Source organism: Podarcis vaucheri (genome assembly GCF_965113315.1).
Source record: "Podarcis vaucheri genome assembly, chromosome: 11".
NCBI classification, from domain to species: Eukaryota; Metazoa; Chordata; class Lepidosauria; order Squamata; family Lacertidae; genus Podarcis; species Podarcis vaucheri.
Window position 1 is genome coordinate 19,530,615 of NC_138749.1, and position 11,424 is coordinate 19,542,038.

An 11,424-nucleotide genomic window follows, 5' to 3' on the forward strand; every position below is an offset into this window, starting at 1 on the left:
TGCACAAAAATGCATATACTAAAGTGTGCATAAAAACTCATATGTTCATGAATGCATTGTGTTAGGGGAAATTGCTTTGGAAAAATGAGTATATTAGGTAAAATCACATTCAAAAAATTAGGAGAAATTTGCACCAAAATTTGTTGCTTGGAATCACAAGCACATTTTGGATAGCAATCATTATCTCTGAATTTCACCAGTGTTGAGAATCATTCTTAATTCAGCAATCTTGGAGATGGCTATGCTGCCATTTTTGTATTATTTTTTTTTAATGCAGCAGCTAGAGATGGATCTCTCAAAGTAAATGCCCAAGTAAGGCGAAAGGGGCACTATAATTCTTCACCTTATCTTCAGAAGATAAAAATAGCCCTCTTGAAAATGAGAGGCAGTTTCGGATATGATCACAGCTAAAGGTCAACCACTGATTTACTGGCATTTTGCTGCAGCATTACTAAGCACTGATGCATGTCAGTGTAAGGGTTAAATAAACGGCACATTCAGGAACAGAAATCCAAGCCACAAAAATGCAACTTAATTGCATTGAATGCGGCAATAATTTCAAGTACATCCTAGTAATGATGTCCCCAAACTAGGTCTGACAGCATAATCCTATATGTCTACTCAGAATTAGATCCCGCTAAGTTCAGTGGAGCCTTAAAATCACAGCCTTATGACAAAGTCTTCACTTTGCAAATAATGTATTCCCTAAGAATCTCTACTCCCTATGAAGTATGGCTTGGTTTGCTGTAGTTGAGAAGGCCTGTGGCTCAGCGGAAGGGTCCATGGCTCAGGGGCAGAGCACATGTTATGCATGCAAAGGTCACAGGTTCAGTCCTTGGCATTTTGCAGATATAAACCCCCAAATTTATCAGTAGCCTTAGCTCACAATCCTATACTTCACTTCGGAGGCTTGTGCTGTTAAAAATGTTTCTCTGTCTTTACCCTTGGGATCTGATCTGTGTTTCCTCATTTGAAAGCCATTGCCAGCTCTTAGTTAGCAAAACTGCCCTTGGTATTCAGATCCACTGAAGTTACTGGGTTGTGAGCAAAATATCTCCCAACAGGTCCATTTCGTCTGTGACTGGCGTCTACGTAGAAATGTTCTTGAACCATCAGAAGCAGGTTGTTGTCCATTAGTTATTCAAACCATTTTTTAAACAGAGAAAACAGAGAGTTGTTTGCCATGGAAGCAGGGTTACATCAACAAATGCCAATAGTTTTTTGAGATGCAGGTCAAATTTTTTGCTCCAAGAGAGAGGGAGAGAGAAATACTACACAGAACTTTTTGAACATTGGATGCTGTCCATGTAGTTACAAGTGCCAAGTAAATATAAATTTATGTTCACCAATCCTTGGCCTGAGAGAAAAGAGACGGCTTTCTGTGGGAAAATGATCCATTCATTCAGCAACAGTTTGTAGAAAAGGAACCTGAAAGTTCTTGTTCACCTGTATGTTAGGATGTAATTCAAAACTTGTGGGGACATTCTGCAGATACAAAAGGGTCGAGGATTAATTTATACAACAGCCTACTTAGGTTAGGCTAAGGGTCATTAACTGGCCCAAGTTCACCCAGTGAGCTTCATGACTGTGGTGGGATTTGAACCCAGGTCTCTCCCAGGTCCTAATCCGGCACTCTAAACACTACACAACACTGGCTCTAACATGTAGCCATATCCAAAAATATGTGTTCCCCAGTGCACCTCCATTATGTCCTTGCTGCCACACCTCTTTACCCTGACATTTGACACCCTAGACATGTATTTTTAGGACCCAACCTATTCCTGTGACTGTCATTTGTTTTAAACTGTGATTTAGCACTATATATTTGCATTGCTACAATCCACCTAGGGACTTTATGAGGAAGTGTGGGTAAGAAATTGAATTGTTGATATTATTCATAACAATATGCAAATACGCATGTCCTCTTTCAAGATGATCCATTTCCGTTCTTTTAAGCAATATGTAAGTTGTCACATTGCTGGGAGCATGAAATTTATGTACAGTACATGCCAGGATATACTCCTTAGCTCTGTTTTGAAGCTTGTGGATCGAGGGCCCGACCCCGCTATGTGAAATAAATACACAAGGACACGTGATATAAGGTTAATGGGCAAGGAAAGGCCACAACTTTATTGATTACAGCAGTGAAAATGTATTGGCTTAGGCATTGGATGACTATAGGTGGTGGGTTTATTCAACAGTAGGTGGAGCCTGTTGATGCTCATCCAACTATGGGCTCACCCCCTGATGTCACTGAGGGTCGTGCCATGGCCTCCCGCCAAGCAGGCATCGGACGGAATACACGACCGCCAGATTCCTTTAATGGAATAACCCACGGTAGATAGCATAGGCGATGGCCACACCTAGCCCTTGACACAGCACAACACACGAATCCAATGCCTAACCGCCACCAGAGCCGCAAAGGGGCTCGCCGCCAATACCCTCACAGCTGCAACCAATCCCTAATGCTGCTAATGACACTGTCCAACCAAATATCATTCCCAATGTCCGTTAGATGAACTCCGTCATTCCGGTACATGGCTTGGTCGCCGATCTGGATACGGTCATGATAAATGACTCGGCCATTCATAACTGAGGGACGACGACGAATGAGGAGGAGGCGGAGCTGGCACCACAGCATTAAGCTGCTACACACACACCCCGGAGGCACTTGGTTGGCCACCTCCGGTGGGCGTGGGTGCCAGCCAGGTAGGAGGGGAGGGGGCTAATGCCCCCTACCAGGGGCGGAGCTCGGTCTCCCACCCACAACCACTCCCCTCTCTTCCAGGGAGGAGAGTCTTTGCCTGAGATCATTTGAACTGCACTCTTCAGCTCCAGCTTCCCAGCAGCCTTTGCAAAAGGAAGCCTGGAGAGGCTTCTGTCAGGCTGGTTGACAGCTCCCATTTATTGCTTTAGAGCCTTGGACTTGTGCATTGTGTCCCTCTGTTTCCTTTCCCTTGTTATCTCTTGACCTCCCCTGAATCTATATCTGTGATGAATCTTGCCCCGTCTTTCTTCCTTGTCCTTGACAGTTTGCCCTTAGATGTCCTGGACCTCATGGCACACATCCCAGCTATTGCTGCCCACGTCCTGGCTTGGCCCCTAACCATGTCTTTTTATCACTCTGAAAACTTCCCTCCCCTTTCATTATAGCTATGGACAAATTGCATGTAATAATGCATTTCTGACCCTTTGTGGCATGTGAATCAGATGGGTCCAAGAGGAGGAAGAATCTTCCCGCAGGAGATGGTCGGCACAAGCTTAGGCATCCTTGCAGGCTTTAGGATATCAGCTGCATACCCTGTCCCTTTTATTCAAGGCTTGTAAGCAGCAGGCTGAAGATCTCTCACCACATCTAGTTCCCAGCCAGTCATAGCAAATGTCACCCTTTCACTGGTCATTTAATAGCGAATGAGCCATAAGTGAAATCCAAATTGGAACATTTCTAGATTTGGGTCTGCTGGAGCAACTAGAAAACTTGGAGTGCCCTCCAAGCACTGCAATAAAACTATAGAAAACAAATAAGAAATGTGTTCATTGAACAAAGAGAACAATTGTTTGAGTTGTGTTAATAATTCTGGAACTTTCTAACATTGGCTTCCCACAATGTGAAGACTGACTGGTTCATTGAGTGCCTGATATTAGTTGTAATTAGTTGTCTCCAGTTGGAGACAAGCAGTTGTCCCCAGCAGTCTTTACCAAAGGTATCATAGGCTTTGAAGACGATCAAACTCAGGATGAAGAGAAGAGTTTGGATTTGATATCCCGCTTTAAGGTCTAAGGAGTCTCAAAGCGGCTCACAATCTCCTTTCCCTTCTTCCACCACAACAAACACTCTGTGAGGTGAGTGAGGCTGAGAGACAGAGAAGTGTGACTAGCCGAAGGTCACTCAGCAGCTGCATGTGGAGGAGCGGAGATGCGAACCCAGTTCACCGGATTACGAGTCCACCGCTCTTAACCACTACACCATGCTGGGAGAAACGTGCTAAGAGGAAGGCACGCTTGGGAAACCCTCACCATGATCAACTCCCGCCTGGAAATCTATGTCTCCACTGTGGAAGGACGTGTGGATCCAGAATTGGCCTTCACAGTCACTTATGGACTCACTGTTAAGACTGTGTTCATGGAAGACAATCTTACTCAGCTACGAGTGATCACCAAAGAAGAAGATTAGTTGTAATATATAGTGTAGCATTTTCATTTTTTGTACTTTGCATCTATACCCCAATAAGCATAAACAGGATTTTGGGGAAGGGCCACTGCTTAGTGGTAGTCCACCTGCTTTGCATTCCAAATGTCCAGGTTCAATCTCTGGCATCTCCAGTTAGGCACAGAAAAAAACGCTGCCTGAAACCTTGGAGAATTGCTTGTCAGTTAGTGTAGACAAAAATTAGTTAAATAACTAATATAAGGCACTTCCCCTTGTTCATTTGCTTCTCATTTTTTAATGTCCCCCACACATGAGTTCTTAAGAATATGTTTAGGCTGTTTCGTCTTGTTCTCAGTTCAGATTCAGAGCAAAGGTCGTGTTTCTTTTATCTCATCCAACTCATCAAAATACCTTTGAGAAGAACTGGTTTTAGTCAGTCTGGTGAAGAGACTTCAGATATTAGCAGAGATGCATTTCAAATCCTTTAGGCAGTCTCTTATCCTCAGGCACTCTTTTCTTGAAGAAGAAAAAAGTGGTATTACTGAGGAAACCAGATGAGGACTCTTTGGCGAAGAAGACTTAATGGACCCATTGCTCTGAAAATAAGAAATATAAATAAGAGAACACCTCAATATGTACTTAAGAATTCACTCAGCACAGTACAACTAGACAACGCTTTGGATTCAATTCCTGACATACAAACAAATGTGTCTGGTAAAATCAGGGCAATCTCTGTCCTTTATATAACTGAATGCGGGAGGTGGGACAAATATCTGCTTAGTAAAAGATCTAAGCCTGTCTGAACTTGCTGGAAGTCTAATGTTCCATGGAAAGTAAACTAATGTACCATGTTTACAATGATTCAAGATGGGGGGGGGGGGAAGGTTCCAGTAAGAGTCTTTTTCAAGGTCATATCAGGTTCATCAGAAAGACAGTCCTGGACCCAACCATTAGTAATAGATCTAGGGCTAAGTTAATCATTACATCAAGTGCTGAACTAGACATATGAGAGAGACTAAAGTGATGAGTGTGGAGTCTTGGGTCTCTGCCAAACATCTACAAGTAACAGGAGGAGGAGCAGGAGGAGCAGGTGTGAATGGAGAAGAAATGTCCAATCCACTTCAGAAACTAGATTGGGTAATCTAGAACTTCAAAGTCCAATGAGGAGAAATGGCAATGTGGAGAATTTCAGAAGCATGTCTAGCACATGATCCTTTAGTCTTTCCTAATAAGGTCGTCCCCAAGTGTCACCATGGTTAGACACCTGCCAATCACCACAACCTGAGCCCACCATTAGGAATGTAAACAGGCAAAAGTAAAGTTGAATAATATTTTTTTAAAAAAATCACATAGGGGCCAAAATAGTTCTCCAGGCCAAAATAATTTCAGAAGTATCGCTTGGAAGAACTTGTGTGTGTGTGTGTGTGTGTGTGTGTGTGTGCTTGAAACCCCAGTCAACTTAACACAGAGAGACACACCGTGACAGAACTCTTGCCAAACACAGTATGAAATGCTCTATATCCTGGCTAAGGTCTATGAAAGTCAACAGGGTTATAAACAATTGAAAACACGTGAAGGACTTTGTGTTAGCCAAACTACTAAAGTTAAAGGGATTAACCCTCTTATCAAGGAAGAGATGCTGACTGGTTAGTTTCAATGCCCTTTTGGCACATCATGTAAAATTTAACAAACTTCAGAGAGGAAGTGTAGAGCCAGGGAGAGAAAACGAAAGCAGACATCACAGCTCCTTTCCAAGTTCAATATTTGTAAGGTCAATGTAATGTTTGTGACAGATCCATGCCTCGATCCAGGCCAAGTTTTCAAAGTGCCCCAGTTTCAACACACAGAAATCCATCCCAGGAATTATGCTGGAGCACTTGATTAATGGGGATTCTACAGGGAAGGTGAGGAGTCTACTTGTGGTTAGGCATGGGCAAATTTCTCAATTTTTGCTTCTTTCGGTGCCTCCTTTTTCCCAATCTTTGTTTCAGTTCACTGCATTTTCACATCGGTTTGTGCAATTTTAAAAAATAAAAAAGTCATAGCAAAAACATATCAGCATGTTAGTGCATATTTCTCCCAATAAACATATTTTCTGTAATATAACTTATTTTTAATCCATTTACATATTTATTTATTTATATATATGTAATATGTATATATGAGATGTGTGTGCATGTGCGTGTAATATATCTATGAAAGGTTGCCCACTCCTGAGCTAAGCTGACATATCACCTAATATGGGCTTGTGTCTATGTTGGTTTTTGGGGACGGGAAATAGTTTGTCATGACACTTGCTAACAAGTAACATCTGCCTGCCAGGGAAACACAGCTGACAATTTACTGGAAGACACACTCTGTTTGAATATACAAAGGGAACATTTCTTGATGTTTCTGATTAATGAAGGATGTGCAGAAGAAACTTATGTTCTGACTTGGTCTCTTAGGCCAACATGTCAGCCATGAGTGATTTGGAGATTAACAGAAGTCTTCAGAATGGGCCATATCCTTGATGGAAGCTAGTGCGGTACAGTGGTTAGCTGGCTGGAAGGGGATCATGTGAATCTGCAGTCACATTCTCATACTCTTGTTTCTGACTTTACAAAATTATTGGGGACACCTGTTGCAACTGTTTTGGAGCAAGTGGGAAAGCAGCAATTTATTTATATTTTTTAAATATAATTTTTATTGATTTCTTTTTTAGCACAATATATCAACATATCAATAACAAAACAAATAAATTATTTGTTCTACTTAGCTCGTGACTTCCCTCCATCTCTTCAACAGGTTTTTTATTTTCAAGTCTTTGTATCACACTTTATATCCTCTACTTCTGACCTTTATGTCCATATAATCAACTCTATCTCTTTGGTCTAGAAAGTTTTAGAACTTCCTTTTCTTCGTTGCAGAATTTATATCAGTCCTGCTAGTGTCTTCACATTTTTACAATAATTATTCATATACCCAATAAATTTACTCCAATCTCTCTGAATTTTTTGGTCGTCTTGATTCCGGACTCTGCCTGTCAGCGTGGCCAGTTCCGCATAGTCCATCATCTTCGTCTGCCACTCCTCAGTCGTTGGTAATTCCTGCAGTTTCCATCTTTGGGCTAATAAAGTTCTTGCCGCAGTTGTGGCATGCATAAATAGTCTTTGGTCTATCTTTGCAATTTCTTCTCCCATCAGACCCAGCAAGAATGCCTCAGGTTTTCTGGGGAAGGTATATCTAAACATCTTTTTTAGTTCATTGTAGATCAATTCCTGACTTTTTGTCAGGCTTAGACTGATGCTATTCTTGTAAGTTTCATTCATATGTTTCTGGACTTGATTTGATTCTTTGCTGCTTGTTCGTTTTTAAAATAAATACAGTGGTACCTCGGGTTAAGAACTTAATTCGTTCCGGAGGTCCGTTCTTAACCTGAAACTGTTCTTAACCTGAGACACCACTTTAGCTAATGGGGCCTCCCACTGCCGCCATGCCGCTGCCACACAATTTCTGTTCTCATCCTGAAGCAAAGTTCTTAACCTGAGGTACTATTTCTGGGTTAGCAGAGTCTGTAACCTGAAGTATCTGTAACCTGAAGCATCTCTAACCCGAGGTACCACTGTATCCTGTTCCAGATTTGATTTCAGGCACTGGTGTGTGAACAGCTTGAGAAATCAGGTCCACTTCCTGGTGGGGCCGGGTTGTGGTCCGGCCACCTAGCCACTCCCCTCAGCGTTGGGGTGGGACAGCGTCCCGCATCACGCTGGGGGAGACCCCGGTCACATCAGGTTGCCAGGCAGCCAATCAGGTCACTTGGGGTGTGGGCGGGAACAATTTAAGCCATGGCACGATTCTGAGGCTTCCTCTTTCAGCCTCGCACCATTATTTTCCTGGGGGTGGCTTGGGGGCCTTGACACGCAAAGCAGTTGCCAATATGCATTCGTCATCCACAAAGCAAATGCAGATGGAAGTGCAGACTCTCATCCACAAACAAGGTGTTTTGTACCTGATTGTGAATACAGGCACACCTAGTTCGCAAGCATGCATGATGATTCCTGGCTGAGAAAGGAAATTCACAGAAAGGCTTCTTCCATGATTGCATCTCCTTTTCTGGGTCATGGGGGTGGGGATGTATGGGCAGGTGGGTGGATATGTTGCTTTTTAATACTATTTGATTGCTGCAATCTGCTTGCCCGGATTTCATTTTTTGAAGCTGGTGGAGAATTAAAATAAGCACATCTGTGGATGGTTTTAGTGGCATAAAAGCATTTCATGGGGTAGAGTTTCAGCCAACACAAATGCTTTGAGCATTAGAGTAGTAGGTATCTATCTACATGATAAATTACCCTCTTTTTGTTGTTGTTGCAAAATTTTTGCTTGACATAGTTGCCAAATTGCCTCTTTTCTGTTTTGCCAGGGGGAGAAAATTAAGCATTTTGCAATATTCTGTTAAAATACTGTAGACATCCTGTTGGGGCTTGCAGATAACATCTCAAGATCATCTCTGAAGCATGCCATTAGAGATCAAGTAGTCCAATGTCTTAGAAGTATAGACTGTGTCTGATGTATTTTGGATACTGTGACTACATTAATAAGGTTGCTGTTATCAAGAGGATGATCAGTGCTCCCATGTGCAATCATATTGAGATCAGCCTGGATAGCTCAGTTGGTTAGAACGTGGTGCTGATAATGCCAAGGTTGCAGGTTCGATGGGACAGCTACATATTCCCACATTGCAGGGGGTTGGACTGGATGATCCAACTCTATAGTTCTATGATACTATGATTTCTCTTTAGAAGGAACACAGGAACATGGGAAGCTGCCTTATTCTGAGTCACGACATTGGTTCATCTCACTCTGCCTTGTCTACACTGTCTAACAAAACAAAACAAAAGAGCAGTCTTCTTCAACATCAGCAGTCTGGAGCGCTTCAGCCCTGTTTTTGAGTTTCTGTCCTGTTTTCGAGTTTGTTTGAAACCTAAACAGCTTATCTCTTATTCCTTTGTAAATTTTTCTTAAACCGTTTTTTAAACTCAGGGAAGGGTTTCATCCCTGCTCTTTAGCTTGCTAGAAATCATTTAAAATCATTTAAGGTTTACAAAGTTCTCTTAAACAGGGCTATGTTCAAAACTTGTCATTGAGGTTTTTATACCTTTTTTGAAAACTCAAGGAAGCGTTTCAGCCCTGCTCTTGAGTTTGTTTGATATCACTTAAAATCATTTAAGGTTTATAAAATTCTTTATTTCCTTCTGAGGAAACTGATTAGTTCGGTGAAACGAGTTTTGTAGCCGGCATCTCGTTAAGTCTTAATTCTAGGTTAATTTTCCCTTAAATTTTCTGATTTTTGTTATTTAATTTAATTCTATAGTCAATTACCTCTCGTTTCAGGGATTTTCACGGCAATTCTTTTGTTTTGTTTTGTTAATCTTTTGGTTGCATGACTGTCTTTTTTCCACTGTTGTCTACACTGACTGGCAGACGTTCTTCAGGATCCCAGAAAGGAGTGTCTTCCAGCCCAACCTTCAGATACTGGGTATTGAACCACGAACCTTCCGCATGCAAAGCCGATGCTCTACCACTGAGCTATGACCACCAGTTTAAATATAACTGGGGTATCATCCGGGGGTATAACAGCAATGTTGAACCTTTGCTTTAGGGCAGTGGTGGAGATCTGAAGATTTACATAAAGGCTGTTCAGTGTCCCCTTTATATGTTACCTCCATGAAGGTTGCAGTTATGTTCCTGGTCTCATCTCTGGCATCAGTCAAGCTGCCACATATAGGCCTCTTCATGAACATGAGCACACCAATGCATGAACTTCTGGAACAGGGGTCGGGCAGCATGCTTGATACTGGGCCTAGGAATCTTGGCACCACTCCCCAGCAATCATGTAATGCCCCTTTCATGCCAGGGATCTAGTATATCACAGTGTGTGTGTGTGTGTGTGTGTGTGTGTAAGGCCATAACTCAGTGGTAGAGCACCCCCAGCATCTCCAGAGCTAGGAATGTACCCAGTCTGGAATCTTGGAGATCCTCTGCCAGTCATTGTAGACAATACTGAGCTAGGTGGATTAATGGTTTGACTCAGTACAAAGCAGCTCTCTGTGTTCCTATTTATGATGTTTTTGATTATTTGTCCCATGGAGTTATCCTGGAAAACAGATCCTAGACTTTTCTTCTGAGCTGGTAGAAGATAATAATGCTAAGATAATGAACCAAAACCCAAAGTTTACAAAAAAAAATAAATTTGTGTACAGCTGTGGCTTCTCTGTGTCTATGTTTTCTTCCATCTGAAGTCTCATGTATTTGACTGAGCTCCTTCGCTTTTTAAAGAAGGTCCCTACTGAGAGTAACAGCAGAAAACAATGCAGTTTTTCTTTTATGTTGTATGGGAAAGAACGGTTCCAAAGCGACCATAACTCAAACCAAATCTGCACATTGGTATTTGAGAAACAGAACTTACCCTTCTGCAAAGTGGCTCTCTGGAATTTAAACTCTCAAGGTCATGCAAGGCTCAAGCGCTGTATATTCAAGAGGCAGGAAATGAATGTCACTCTAGCTAGACTTCGGTCCAGTGTTGCCCTGCAGTACAGTGCCAGAATTTGCTGACTCATACCTGTGATTCACCATGTATAATTGCTTAAGTGATTGGATAATGCCAGCAGCTACAGCCACTGTAAACAGAAGAAATAAACAGAAGAAATGTTATACCTGCTACACTGCAAATTCAGGGAAGAGGGGTAAATGAGAGGAAGAACAAGACACAGACCTGCAGGAGGAAATGGAAGGACCTCTTGATATCAAGCCCACAGCATTATTATCCCTATCTATATCCCATACCATTTCTTGCTATATAATAAAGCAGTAAGGCTGTCATCATGCTGCAGCTTGTGAGGTCACCAATAGGTGGCCACAGAAACTCCAGCATTATAACAGGCTAGCAGGCAGATGCGCAAGCAAGCAGGCAGCCAAGAGGGTGGAAGGTACTTCAGAGAGCAGAGCGCTAAACCACTTACTCTCCTTTCAAAGAGGGTGAGATGAGCTGCTGGAAAGAGGGAGGGGGAGGGGCTTGGAGTGATCTGTGACTGGGAGGGGTGGGGCGAGCAGAGAGGAGGAGGGATTGGGATTGAGCTATGGGGGGAGAGGTTTGGGTGAGCTGGGAGGGGATAGACAAGGGAGTGGGTGAGACATAAAGAGAGTAAGGGTTGGTCAGGTGTGGGGGAAGGGGGGTTGGCAAAGGGGCTGGCTGGTAGGTGGCGTTGGTCAGAGGAGCAAGTTGGGACAGTAGT

The 11,424-nt window shown here is 42.6% G+C and overlaps 1 long non-coding RNA gene across 1 annotated transcript; it reads right to left on the bottom strand.

The window, feature by feature from the left end:
* Positions 1-4,379: 4,379 nt before the first annotated feature.
* LOC309514332 lies at positions 4,380-10,975 on the bottom strand. The gene is made up of 3 exons (XR_014211933.1): positions 10,905-10,975; positions 10,599-10,809; positions 4,380-4,746 (listed from the first exon to the last, which is right to left on the bottom strand). It is a non-coding gene; the product is annotated as an uncharacterized lncRNA (long non-coding RNA).
* Positions 10,976-11,424: the final 449 nt, after the last annotated feature.